This window comes from Mesocricetus auratus, unplaced genomic scaffold (assembly GCF_017639785.1).
Source record: "Mesocricetus auratus isolate SY011 unplaced genomic scaffold, BCM_Maur_2.0 Super-Scaffold_100004, whole genome shotgun sequence".
NCBI classification, from domain to species: domain Eukaryota; kingdom Metazoa; phylum Chordata; class Mammalia; order Rodentia; family Cricetidae; genus Mesocricetus; species Mesocricetus auratus.
This window is the reverse complement of record NW_024429189.1, coordinates 80,107,388-80,122,310: the sequence shown is the minus strand read 5'-3', so window position 1 is coordinate 80,122,310 and position 14,923 is coordinate 80,107,388. Positions and strand designations below refer to the sequence as shown.

Sequence of the window (14,923 nt, the reverse complement as noted above, 5' to 3'; positions counted from 1 at the left end):
CCCTTCTTTAGTTTTCCTCTCTCCGAACAACTGCAAACATTTGTGTGGTTGCTGTCCAACCAGCTGGTAAACAAGTGTGAGAGTCTGATTGATGATCATGTATAAGACCACAATATCATATGTAATGTTTATATGCCCATCAAAACGTCATGTAGGAATGGAGGTGGAGTACCTCAGTCAACAGAGAACTTGTCTTGCAGACAAAGGACAAGAGTTTGGCCCCCTCAACCCATGTGAAAACAAACAAATGAACAAAAAACCAGACATGATATTAGGTGTTGAAATCCCAGCACTAGTTAGGAAGAGACAGGACTCCCTGGGCTTATTAGCAGCCAGGATAGCCTAGGCAAGTACCAGATCAGTGAAAGACCCTGATTTCCAAAAGGTGGGGGGACTGTATAGAACCCAAGTAGAACGCCAAGGTTGTCTAATGCTCTGACCCCATACACACGTCCATGCACACACACACACACACACACACACACACACACACACACACACTGCCCTCTCTATCTCTCTGTCTCTCTCTTCCTCTGTGTATGTATGTCTCATCTCTCCATCCAGTCAAAATACTGACGAGGCACCAACTATGTTAAGCTCAGGCCTTCGAGAAGTTCAGTCTCTGAAGAAAGTGATGGCCAAGAGAAATTCTTGCAGTTTAAGTGTGCAAGAAAAACAAGAGGAAAAAAAGTTTAGTGCCATCTAAGGGAAGGTAAGGGGAGGGCAGAAGAGTGAGGATCAGAGAAATAACCCTCCTGGGAAATAATCAAGAATGTCACACATAGAATGTACATGTGCAGAAGACAACATCTGTCAAACGCCTGGAGCGTGCCTCCTGGACAAGCTTCAGCTTCTCAAGGTCCTCGTGTACACCCCAGATAAGGAAGTTGCATTTCATGCTCAAGTCATGAAAATATCCTGACTGGAGAGAAACTTGGTTCCTTGCCAGCCTCCCTAACACCCCCACCTCTTCCGTCGTCTCCACCTTCTACACGCAGGTGGTTCTCCCACAGGCCACAGCTGTGGTGCACCCAGGCCCCATCACAGCAGCTGTGGAGCACATCTGCATCCGGTATCCTGTGGAATGGCTGCACTTCCTCATGCTTCCTTCCTTCCTTCCTTCCCCATTTTATTCTCACCTCCCATATTTCAGCTATTGACCAAACTTTGTTATTATATATGAATTCTTTTTCTGTGTTACTGTTGGTCTCTCACCTGTTTGTGGTCAGGTGAGCATATTGACCTTAGCAGTTTCAGGTGACAGCATTCTCATTACTTTAACTGCTATCTGCAGATCTATCTGCATAGTTATTCATTTAATTAGGTTCTCACACAGATCTGCTTATGATAATGATAATAACAACAATTATTATTGCTATTATTTATTATTATTACTATCTGGTAGCGCTGAACTGTGTTAAAGAATTTTCTTGAGGTGGATAGGGACTATAGTCTCTCATCTTAAAAGGCACTGACACAAAAAGACTAGAGGTCTGACCATAAAAAGAAGGGCCCCAAGCTTGGACTCCTAATAAGGGTTGCAGGAGCTGTCTCTAATGCTTTTGCAGGCTAATGGGAACCTATTCCTCACACTGGATTGCCTTGTCCAGCCTTAATACAAGGGAATGCTTTATCAAAAGGGAATGTTTATCATAAAAATATAGAATAATAAAAAAGTATGAGCCTTGGATCCAGAAAGATTACTATCTAACTTAGGGTAGATTTTTTTTATTTGTATAATGGAGGGGTTAGATGTCTCCCTACAGTTTTGTGAAAATTAAAGAAAGTGAACTACTTAAAATGCTTTATAAGCACCAAATAAATAGTTGCTATTATCATTACTACCTACACTATTTCCTACTACAGCCAATAAAGTCTGGTAATAAAGTCAATGACCTAATTAAGATATATGGATGATCCTGCAGGGACTGGGAGCATCCTATTTGAAGTTAGAGTCAATTTCAGAATCAGATCTATCACTTACATCAAAGAGTCAAGAATGGTCACTCACATGATCTAGCTTTGGGTCTATTCCAGTTGTACAGAAGGGCATAGGACTTCACCATTAGAGATTCTGGATGATTAACGTAAAGAGAAAATGATGTAGCTACAGTATTTTGGCAAAAAATTATACCTCTTAACAGTTTTCATGAGCCCCCGGCCCCCAAGTCAAAAAGGAAATACAAACAAATGAGGGTGCCACCGCTGGACTCTATATGCCCTAAGATTCTGATGGTAACAATGATATTCTATTTAATATCTACCCCAAAGAAACGAATGGCACTCAACACAACTGCCATTGGAATATCCCAACTAAGATGAAAAGGAATGTTTGCTCCTTGCATTGCATTAAGCTTTGAGAGCAGTCAAGGGTTACACATCAATTTAAAAATTATGAGGATAAATCGGGTGGTGGTGGCGCACGCCTTTAATCCCAGAACTCGGGAGGCAGAGGCAGGCGAATCTCTGCGAGTTTAAGACCAGCCTGGTCTAAAAGAGCCAGGACAGCCTCCAAAGCCACAGAGAAATCCTGTCTCGAATAAACCAAAAAAAATTATGAAGATTTTTCAGTGATTCCAGCAACTAGGTACTAATTTCTGATGCACCCGCACTGACTAAGGATAACGGCCACCTTAGCAAACAGCATGTTTGTGCTCTCTCCATAAGACCAAAAGCACACCAAGATTAGCATCTCTTGAAGGAAGAGCCTCTAAAGCAAACAATACTCACATAACATGCTCAGAGCTAAGGAAGAAATTGTCTGAACCAAGTACAAAGGTCAGATTTACCCTACATTTAAATGCCCATTTCTCATGCAGTTTGGGTCTTTGTAATGAGCTGGGAGCAGAGAGAAGGAATAATAATTTCCCTCATGAACCTAGAGATAGAGAAATCTTTGTTTTCCCAAATCAAAGTCACGATACAGAATTGTCAATTTGCGCAGACATTTTCTTAAACTGATTGCGATGATTGTAATCTCAGATGAAACGCCATGAATTCTAAGCTAACACAGGTATAACTACTTGTTCTCCAAGAGATGCTAAAAGATCACAGAATACAGTTTGCAAATTTAAAATCATCTGATTTGCAGACTAATATCCTCCAAAGGGAACTTTAGCATTTTCTCCTTTAATTACTAGTTCCCACCAGGCAATTTGTCTTTAAGACTTTTCTCATTTGTTTTCTTAATAAGCTTACTTGTCATTTGCTATTCACTTCATTTGGAACTATAAGAATGAATTGATCCTACAAGCACAGAAATCCTCAAGGGCTTACTAGGAAGTCCATAAAAGAGATGAGAAAATAAAGACTACAGCTTCATATAAGCGCCAGCAAGTGGAAAGAGCAAAGTTAAAAAAAAAAGATGTTAGTTTTTCCCTTAGGGCTGAAATACTGTATTTTACATAATTCATTTCAACTATGCAATTTCTCTAGGTTGAATACAAAATTAACTTTTTGTAGGGATAGAGTAAAAGCTATTGAGAAAGTTCTCATAGAAGAGAAGAGATTCAGAAATCATTTTTTGATATTGATACATTATTGTATTACACCAGCCTACTTTTACAAATGGAATAAAACTTTCATTATTAAAAAGCACAAATAGTCACATTTATCCTGGGAGAATTTAGAGTGAAAATAGCCTTCCCTTAAAAAGATTACGCCTCAAATATCCTTTAAAAATTAAACTCAGAAATCATTAGTTTAGTTTAATTTAATCAATTAGTGTTCAGACAGCATTTTAAAAAGCTGAGAGTAGCAGCACTTCAGAGTTCTAACTGGGAAATTGATTCAAAGGCCCATAAAAGTTAGAAAAGAATTCCCAATTCTGATTGTCTCAATTCAAAACCAAAACCCATTTACCCACCTAAGAACAAATGCAGGGTTAGGATCCCAAACTTACCTTCTTCTTGGGTTACTGACCTCCTGTGTCGGTACTTCCAGACCTTGGGAACTGAAATGGACTGTGCATATCTTGGGTTATATCGGTAACATGCACCCATGGGGCTAAAGGGTGGTGAGCCTGTGGTAAACATGATGAACTCTCAGCACAGCCTGAGAAGAGCTGTGTTGAGAATGTGGCTTCCCTGCTCCATCACAGGAGCAACTGGTACAGTGCCACCTGGGGAGAGCCTCTGCCAGGAGTAATGAGTCAACCTTCCAACTGCACTGTGGGCAGACAGGTTCTACCACCTCACAGCGCAGGGAAGGCTAAAACGCCTCCTAGAAACCAACAGTGTCCTTCAAGACTTTCCTTTTGTTCCCTTCCTTTTTCAGGAGCCAGCAGAGATGGCTTAGTTATAGAAGAGATGTTTGCAGTTAAACTTGCAACTTACAGCTTTTGATTGCCATATTTTTAATATCCCTCAAAACTAAGTTGTCTACTTTGAAAAATGACTGTATAAACTATACCTGTCTTCAGAACACATTAGGAATTTTATTTTCAGTTCTGAAAGACAACACCTTACCCCAAGTTTCACAGCATGATCTCCATCACTACATTTAGCACTGGATGTAATCCTGAACTCTGAAAAACCATGGTAAAATTACCTTAATGAGACTTTGTGTTTATATTGTGTCTTTTATCTAAAGAGCTCAAAGCATTTTGCAAATATATCTTATTAAGCTTCACAACACCCCATTCAGGAATGCTATACTAAAGATTATTATTATCCATTTTACCAGGCGGGGAAATAGAGAGATTACCAATTAAATGACTCAATTTGAGGTCACAATGCTAACTACAGACAGCATACTGCAGGGCTCTTAACTCTAATCCCGAGAACATGCCCAACTGAGCAAGAGACCTTCAGGCTGTCGTGAAGTTAGTTAGTTCCTAAAGACAGTCTGCTCTTCTTTCGATGCACAGGTCTAGACAACAGAAAGCAAGTTAAAATATGTCATATTACTAATTGGGTCATACCTGGTAGAGCTAGCTAGTACAAGAACCCACTCAATTCACTTTATATCCCTCTGTTTCCAAGGGCTGCCACCATGCCCTCCACTGACAGGTCCATGCACTATGCAGAGTGGTCAATGAGTTTTTCCCATAACCCAGGAGGAAAAGGACTGCGGGGAAGCAAGCACCTTTCCCCCACTTCATATTCTAAAAAGTTGAAACCCACACTGTAAAGGGATCATAAGGAAGCAGTGGCAATTTTATCTTCCATCCAAGACTTGCAAGTTTATCATCCTATGCATATTCACTGGGAATCAACAAAATTATACAATTAAAAAATGAATCTATGTTGCCGCCTCCAGAGATTTGCACTCTTGTACCAAGAGATGTGTGAATTTCCCCAGGCAAGGAAACAAATGCACTCTTTTGCAGATTAATTTGGCTGTCGTTCTATTTGGCACTATCTCCTCCCCATTGTTATTTGTTAGTGTGCATATAGCCACACTGTTCTTTTAAGTGACGACATTTACATCTCATAGACACATATAAAAATACATAGAATTTATGTTACCCTTTTTCCTTTTATTTGCCATTTTGAGCATTTCTTTTTATGTCTTATGAACTTCAGTGAGCATCCTTGTATATCTAAATGTGTGGGATCTTTAAGGTATTTTTATAGGTTTACCATTGTTACATTATCTACAGAAGGCTTGATTCTAAAGCATGGATGTTGTTCTCTACTGCTATGTACAGAGAGCTGCTTATAGTATTGAGAATCTTGGATAGAAAATAAAATTATCACCCTTTTCTTATAATCACTTTGCAGCAGCTGTTTGGCTTTTTCTGTAAGATACTCTACTCCCATCATCTATATGACCACAAAAAATGTGAAATGTGGGAATGGTGCTTGCTGCACAAAAAGAAACACTGAGTTGGATCTCTAGTGCCCACATTAAAACAGCAACACAACATTTTTAAAAGCTAGGTACAGTGACCTGTAATTCCAGGGAAGTAGAGACAGATGGATTACTGGGATTACTGATCTACCTAGTCAGTGACCTCCAGGTTTAGTGAGATACTGTCCCCAAACAATAAGGTGGAAAGCAAGTGAGAAAGATATACAACATTGACCACTGACCTCCACAAATGTACACACACACACACACACACACACACACACACACACACACACACACGTAAATTAGAGAATGTTTCCCATGGACAAATGGAAAAGTGACTAGAAAAGGTTGTAAGAATAGTATATACAATTATCCATCTGTGATTTATAGTTCATATTCTCCAAGGGCTTAGTTCAACAACAACAAAACTTTTTCCAACAGACAGGATATTGAGTCCCATGTCTTAGAGGAAAGTGCATTTTGCAAATAAAGCCTCAATCACGTGATTATCCTGAACATGAATGTCCTATGACTGGCTGCTTTGTGCCTCTTCACCTCCAAATCATATGTGAGAATCATTGAAATCAATCACAATAGTGTTTTCAATGTCCATAAACTGGAAGGCCAATGGGAACATCTTCATTCCAGTGGAATTTGCCACTGTGTTAATATTATTTTCACAAAATACAAGTCTGGAAATCCTATGGCTGTCATCTCACTTCCTAAGAATTATATAGCTGACAAAATTCCTTTTTAGTCTGAAGATCTTAAGGAGCAAAGGAAATCAAAAGTCTTAGCACAGTCAACAACTGAACTGGCCTTCCACCACTGTTCTTCTTATTAGTGAATTCTTTTATTCATTTACTAAATATGCACTTCAAGAAAACAGCATAAATCAGACACAGCCACTGCTTTCAAACAACAGAGCATGGTCAGGGCAACAGTCAGAGAAAGATGAAGAGTAATGCTCTTGAGGCACAGCCAAAGCCTCCTGGGAACTTCCATAGCTAACGAAACAGAGGAACAAGTTCTGCTAAGCTGACAGCTGAAGCACTTTCTCTTCAGACAGTAGAAGCCTAACCTGACTTACATTCCTTTCAAAAGTAAGTGAGCTAAGAATGCCTGCTTATTCTTATTCTTGTTCTTATTACACAGTCTGATTGTATTTGCTCTTAGTTTTTCTTGAAATATTGTTGTGTTCCTGAGCTCAAGTAACTACATGATTGTGCATTTCAGGAAGAAAGTTGTTTTTAAACCTAAAATTCTTTAACAGTATTCATTCTGAGAGTGTACACTGTAGCATGAAGGTAAGGTAGATTAGAATGGGTTTTATGAAAGTTCTGTTGCTTTTAGGTCATACACAATAGTCTTGTCTTTTTAATGTTCAGCCCACAGACAGTTTCATTCAAAGTTTCTAGGTGTCTTGAGTATACAACAAGCAACAGAATAAACAACCAGGCCAACATGCTGATATCACCTTTTAAATAGTCCCATGAGGTGATGCACTAATAGGTTCTTCTAATGGCCATTGATGACAAGTGGGATGTGAGAAAGACCCCAGTGTCTATGTCAAATCTATAAATGCTGAATTTGGTCCTTGTTGGCCTAGGCTATTCCAGTTTGCCCCTGCAAACAGCTAAGGGTCATTGTTCAGACTACTGTTTCATAATCTGAGAGGAGAAAGCATTGCTAATATTTCTTACCTGTCAGGATAGTGAGAAACTGACTTAGTAAGAATTATAATTAATATAAAGGATGACAACATCAATTTACCATATATTTTATGTCAAGCATTGATTTAAATGCTTTTTCTGTCTGTCTGTCTGTCTGTCTGTCTATTACCATTTAACATCTCTTATAGCCACACTGCTAAATAATCATTACTGATACCTCATAAATGAACAGGAAGGCCATAGAATTTAAATACTTTGGCCATATTCACATAGCTTAATAGGTTTAGAGACTAACCATACCTTTTAACTAAAGCTCAAAAGATGGAATTGCCTATAATTCCCCTTTCCCTAAATTTCAGATTATGAAGCCTACTTAACCATTCTGGTGATATTTTCCATTCCCTGCCCTTTCTCTCCAGCCATAGGCTTGGTTCTTATTACAGATTAGCTTTCTTCTTTCTAGCCTCTTTCCACAGTTCACTCGGGCATCTGGTTAATTTTCCTGGGCCAAGGCTGAGAATATGCCCCTCCTCAGATCAAAGGCCTTTTATGGCTTTTCATTATCTTTAAAATAGGTAACCACTCCTGTGCATGACAGTCAAGTGTCTCTTCAGAATGTAGTTTATAGACATGATTAATCAATGCCTGTTGGGTGAGTATATGAATGAAAACAGTATTTCTTGCAAGAACTGTAACAGTGATGACTATGTCTTTAAGGCACAAATAACAAGGTCTTCTGAAATCTATTCAGTCTTAAATTCAGTAATACCCAGAAAAGATAAAACAAAAAAACAGCCTATGTGGGCAGGTGATACTGCAGTGGTTGGTGATCAAACACAGTTCTGTATGTCTTTTCCATAGATCCTTAGCCTATTCTGTATGTCCTTTCCATAATTTCTTCATTTGCAATGAAAGTGGCATCAGCAGAATAACATGTATTGGCTCCTAAAAGCCCAAGCTTCAGTCTTATAGACACAGCTCAGTCCAGTTACCCAAATGATATATGCCATCTGCATCTCTTGATTTTGCTTTCCATTTATAGTATCAAGATAGTCATTATAACCTAAGAATTATACCCTTCTAGCTCAGTAAACATAGTTATGAAGGTATGCTTCAGCAAAACCAGGGCGAACCCATCAGTGAATAGGCCATGTGAACCCTCACTGCCCAATTCTAGGTCACAGATGCACCTCAAGCTCTGGGAAGATCAACACTATTCTAATCATAAGAAAAGAGAGGTGAAAAGGTACGTCGGAAAGGAAAGAGGAGTGCCATTCTCAGACAGAGGGGAAACAGATGTGAGTGCAGAAAAAAGAAAATGTTGACATTCAGTGTGAAACAGTTGAGTCATGGCTGTGAGAAGGACACAGCTCCTTGCTGGGCTGTTAGAGCTGTTCTATGTCACTCAGAGATTCTGACCAATGAGGAGGCACCTTGTCCACTTCACCCTCCTTCACTGTTTGATTGAGGGGATGTCTTTCAGCCCTTACCTTATGTATTCACTCAAAATTGGATATTAGGCATAAAGAAAAGGATAACCAGGTTGCAATCCACAAGCCCTGAGAAGCTAGGTAACAAGGAGGACTCTAAGAGAGACATGCATGGATGCTCTTGGGAGGGGGAAATAGGATCTTCTGAGTAAACTGGGAGGAGGGAGGTGAGGGAAATGTGAAGGGAAGGGGAGGAGAACATGAGTGAATGGGATGGTTAAGTTGGGGGAAGGACAGAGAGGGTGAGGGTGAGCAAGGAAAGAAAAATCTGGATAGAGGGAACCATTATGGGATTAGGGAGAAACCTTGTGCTAGGGAAATTCCCAGGAATCCACAAAGATGACCCCAGCTAACACTCCTAGCAATATTGGAGAGGGTTCCTGAACTAGCCTACCTCTGTGATCAAATTGATGACCATCCTAATTATCATCATAGAAGCTTCATCCAGTAACTGATGGAAGCAAATACAGAGGCCCACACTGACCTGATATCCTGTGAGCAAAGGGGTTGAGACCATGATGAGGAAATCCAGAGAGAGCTGACCTGAGCTAGTGGGAGCTCACTGACTCTGGACTGATAGCTGGGGAGCCTGCATAGGATCAAACTTGGCCCTCTGAATATGGGTGACAGTTCTGTGGCTTGTCTGTGTGGCCACTGGAGTAGGACCAGGATTTATCCCTAAAGTATGAACTGACTTTTTGGAGCCCATTTCCTATGGAGGAATTCCATACTCAGCCTGGATGGGTGGGGGCAAGGGGCTTGCTCCTGACACTACTTGATATGCCAGACTTTGTTGACTCCCCATGGGAGGCCTTACCCTTTCTGAGGACAAGATGAGGGGTTGGGTGGGGGAAAGGGAGTAGGGGGAAAGAGAGGAGAGCAGGAGGAACTGTATGTAAAATGAAAAAACACTTTTTAATAAATAAAAAATTTTTTGAAAAAGACAGCAACTGGGACTTCCTAGACTCTCTGCATAGGGCTGAGCATTGGGGTCTCTTTAAAGCTCTTCTGTGATCCTAATGTGCAGTCACAGTATAGAAACCCTGGAGAGGAGAAGCTTTCCATCTTCACCATCAACACAAAAAGTATTGCTGTAATGTCACCATACCTATCTTGTCACCTAATAATTAAATAATACACTCTCTCCTGGAAGAGGAATCTGAGAAGCTTGCTTTCATTTTTAGAAACTGCTCCACAACTATGGAAGGGGAAAAGCGAAAATCAGCCAGACCCTGTGCACAATGGCACTCTGTTATCCCCTTATTTCATTCTTCTTGCAAAGTAATTAGACACTAAATAAGAGGGGGGGGGCTTGATTTTTATTTCTATATTTTTGCTTAAAATTAGAAAGGGAATCGCAACATTGTGCCTTGCTGGCCACAAGGGCAAACCTTAAAACGTCCTATGAGCTGGTGTTCTCTGCTGAGGCTTTGAAGTTGAGCTCAGAGGCAGCTCAGCATGGGACATCCAGCACATGCAACACTCCCCATGCCCACCTCCACTGTCATGAGATTTCCAGACACTTTAGGGTGTCCTCTATACCATTCCTCCCTCTAAAACTGCCTGACACCTCTTCAGTGAGATTTCAACCAGAGAGGACACCTGGTGCTCTCAGGTGCAGAGGGATATCACCAGGTCCAACTTGTGCTTGCTCTAAGTGTTCAGCTTAAGAAGGTTACCTCTCTTGGTTCAAGCTTATCATCCGTACGTGGGTACAATTTCTCAGACACTCTTGTAAGGTTTAGGGATAATACATGGAAAGCTCTGACAGATGGTAGGCCCTGTATAAGTGTTAACTAGCATCATTTGGTAGAATAATTTTGTCTTAAAATCCCATCTTGAAGATTAGTGCTGATGGGGAAAAGTTAGATTCGTCATGGACCATAAGCACTAACTAGGACAATATAAGTGAATAGTCACCCAGAGCTAGTATCCAGTGGTGTTTACAGATTATGATGTTTGGGCTTCAAATACGCAATCCTCAAATTCTGACATCTAAATTGCAGCTTTAAATGGCAAATTGTGTATGGTGAAAGTTTTGTAGAATCTCCCACTATCTGAGTGTCAAATTCCTCTGTATCTTCACATAGGGCTGTTTAGTAAGAGGTTTGTTAATACTAGATGCCTAAATACATGACTTCCTAAGCAGAAGTTGGCTATTTATAGCCTGAAGAAAAATGCCAAATTGCTTTCTAAACTGTCTTTTATAAACCTTCTTTTTGTGGTTAAAAAGGTTCTTCTTTGCAATACGTCACTAAGTTGAGACAGTGGTTCCTAAGTGAGATGATGATAATTATGTCGACCTTGTAGTATAATTGTGGAAATCAGATGAGATAAAGCAGATGACAGGGCTCTGCAAGTGACAAACTACTGTGTGAACATGACACTTAAACAGTGTGGCTCCCACTGCAGATACCACAGCTGTACACTTCAAGGGTTACCCTGGGCCATGTGGAGGCGTACATCGTCATTAGACACATAGTTGCTAAGCATCATGTGAGGACACACAGGAAGTTCTTCTAGATTTTTAGAGGAAGAGGTGGGTAGTGTTCACGGAAGCCCAGTTGTGAGGAGAACAGGACTCCAAGTCTTTGTAGACAGGAAAACGCTAAGCAGAGAGAAAGCAAAAAAGAATGGTGGGCTGGCAGTTCCATAGAGCAGGACGGAGTGCAGAAAAGAGAGGAGCCTGGAGCACAGCGTTTGTACGAGAAACAGCTCAGGAGATGGAATTTAGAAAGGAAGATCAGTGTAGGCAGATGGTGGAGATAGACCACCTTTGTGCGCTCTCCATACTCACTGACTATGTCCAAACACACAGAGAAAGTTCCACAGATGTAGTTGAGTGGTCCCAATATTTCTACTCATCCTTCAGATGGATGAGGAGGCAAAAGGGGAAGAATGGAGAAATGGGCAGAATACAGAAAGCTGCAAAGCCTGGCAGCATGCCCACAGAGGAACCAACTCAGCAGACAGGAAGGGGAGGCAATAAAAGAGCAGTGTAGGTTGCAGGCAGGTTGGAGCAGAAACCAGGGGGAAGGGGGCTGGGAGAGACAAATTACTGTAACAGCTAAATTGCAGGGCCATGAAACCTGAAGGATTCTAGACCCGCCTTCCTGGTGTGTCCTCTGGCTTTGAAACCTTGGGAAAGAAAACTGATACTCATAAATAACTATGGCTGGGAAACTGCAAAGTGGGAAGAGTGTTCATGCTGATTAAAGGCAAGGGGGCTCCTGACAAAGAAAGAACTGTGGCTGGCTGGAACTGCAGGCAGTTTGCAAGATGCCATCCTGGCTAAACGTGGGAGTCAGAAAAGCACACTGTGAGTGCTATGAAAGACCAGGCTGAGCTTCTGCTGTTATCCAGGCACTGTGTGAGAGCTGGAGAGGGGAATGACAGGCTGACAAAGGCAAGGAGGATGTTTACCCCCGCCAGACAGGGTTTCTCTGTGTAGCTCTGGCTGTTCTAGAACTCACTCTGTAGACCAGGTTGGCCTCATACTCACAGCCTGCCTCTGCTCCACACCTGCTGGGGTTTTACATTTTATACCCAACAGAGAAGATCAGGCCAGACCTGCTTTCTCCAAGAAACTTTTCTCAGCAGGGTGAAGGTGTATGCCTTTAATCCCAGCACACAGGAGCCAGAGGCAGTGGCAGGCAAATCTTCGAGTTCTAGGACAGCAAGGACTAAACAGAGAAACCCTGTCTTGAAAAACACAGCACACACACACACACACAAGAAAAAGAAACTTTTCTCAAGAACAATCAAATGGTAAAATGTACCATTATTATCCAGCCTCAGATTTCCTTCCCCATCAGTTTTCAGAAGCCATGGTTAATACTCAAAAAGATTCAGTATGCACCCTAAAGTCCTGTAATAAACTAGATTCTGTCTACCCATATACCACCCACTTAACCACACCCTCAAGACATGGACCAGGGCAATAAAAATAGATCACAAAGCTGAGGAAATAACTCTCAGTAAAGTGCTTACTGTGTGAGCATTAGGACCTGAATGTACTCCCCAGAACCATGTTTTAAAAAGACAGATATGGGCTGAGGAAATAACTCTCAGTAAAGTGCTTACTGTGTGAGCATTAGGACCTGAATGTACTCCCCAGAACCATGTTTTAAAAAGACAGATATGGTGGTGCTTTGCATTTATAATATCAATGTTGGGGAATCCCTGGGACTCTCTGGCCAGTCAGCCCTCATCTACTTAGTCACTTCCAGGCCAAATAACAGACTGACTTAAAAAACAATGTAGGCAGCACCAGAAGTTGACACTCCCACACACAGGCACACACATGGTGACTACTAATTAAATGAAATCCAAGAATATATTTCTTTATGAAGTAAAAACTAAATGACAAAAAAATTAAAAAGACACTGAATCCCTTTAAGCAAACCAAGTCTTGAGGTACTTAGCCAAAGAAAATCTAAAATACAAATATTTTCAAATCAAACCCAATTCCGTTCCACTTGAAGCTCCTACTAGATATAGTGAGACCTCCTCTTTTAGTGCAGGTATGGTAAAAATGGCATTCTGTCCCATGAAGAATTCTTATCAGAAGAGAGTGACATGCATGAAACACAGCTGTGTTTCTGAGGGATCTCACACCCTTGTTCACTCATCAGACAGACAGAGGAGGGAAGGGAATGAGAGGGGGGGAAAGAGTAGGAAATGCTGAGAAAAAGGGGACAGGAAGGGAGGGAAGAAGGGGAGGAAGGGAGAGAGAGAGGGAGAGAGAGACACAGAGAGAGAGATGAGTCAGATACATGAGATAAGAAAGCCTGCAGAAAATGTACAACACTCAGATTTGGACAGACAGAGAAAGGGCAGTCAGGGTAGAGGGGAAGCAGGATAAATTTTGAGAAAGAAGGAAAAGGAGACAGTACAACAGAAATAGGATGGAGAAGCAGAAAATAAACAACTTACCCTTCGTAAAAAAAGGGAAGAAGAAGGGGTAGAAGGAGGCAAAGGCCACAATTTCTAATAAGATATTGATCAACTAAAATTTTGGCCATGGTTACTGGTTCTGATTCTAGTTTGCAGACTCCTGAAGCATCCTCCACAATTCACTGCCTCTCTTGGGTTGGCAATTGTCCATTCATTAATCAGCAAAGTCACTCTTTCTAATGGAAGAATTTGTATTCATGTGACATTTCAAAGTCCATTTGTGAAAAGCCTCATGGGCGCCATCACAGATATACAGAGGGTGGAGGCATCAAGGTATTTTGTGTAAAGATGTATTTTGAGGCCCCATTTGCATATCTGTCAGTGAAAACAGCAATTAGGTGACAACACCTGTGATTAGCTTCCAAAAAATTAGAGGTGAGAATTAAAATCACTCAGTGAAATCTACAAACTCTAGGTCATAAACAAATAAGTACTTTTAATACAACTGTGTCATTTAAAGAAAAAAAAGATAAATATACCCAAATTGAGTTGGAGTAAAACAAGACTGGGGCCTGATTGGCAGAGAGCCTGAGTGGCAGCCAGGCTACTCAAATGCAACTGAAGTCAGCACAGGCTCCCTCCCTCATATGTTCAGTGAGATGCTGCTTGCTTCTAATGTGCCTTTTAACTGACAGGGTGATCTGGAATTTTATGATGTCTACTTCATGGCATGCACCTTGACAGACACCCACACACATGACCTCAGAGAGCTGCATACCATCCTCTATAGTAGAGGTGATTATTCCTAGTCCAGGGGACATCACAGCTTGAAGTCTGTGGAGGAAATTAGGCTTACACACTGGGTAAGGGCAAAGCCGGGATAGGGCTCGTGGCTTGACACATTTTGTAAAATACCAGACTGTTTCAGTTGTTCAGACTTCTGGCCATGAAGAAATTGACTGGCACCCAGAAAGTAGGAGGCTGGAATGTAAATATTACGTACTTATTCATTCATAAGCATTTCAACTATTTCAAGCAAATAATGGAGTACTATTATAGACTGAAATG

At 41.0% G+C, this 14,923-nt stretch overlaps 1 protein-coding gene across 3 annotated transcripts in view; it reads right to left on the bottom strand.

Annotated features, from left to right (window-relative positions):
- Fmn1 (formin 1) overlaps positions 1–14,923 on the bottom strand; it is a 361,689-nt gene that overhangs the window by 284,022 nt on the left and 62,744 nt on the right. The gene's annotated exons all lie outside the window — the stretch shown is intronic.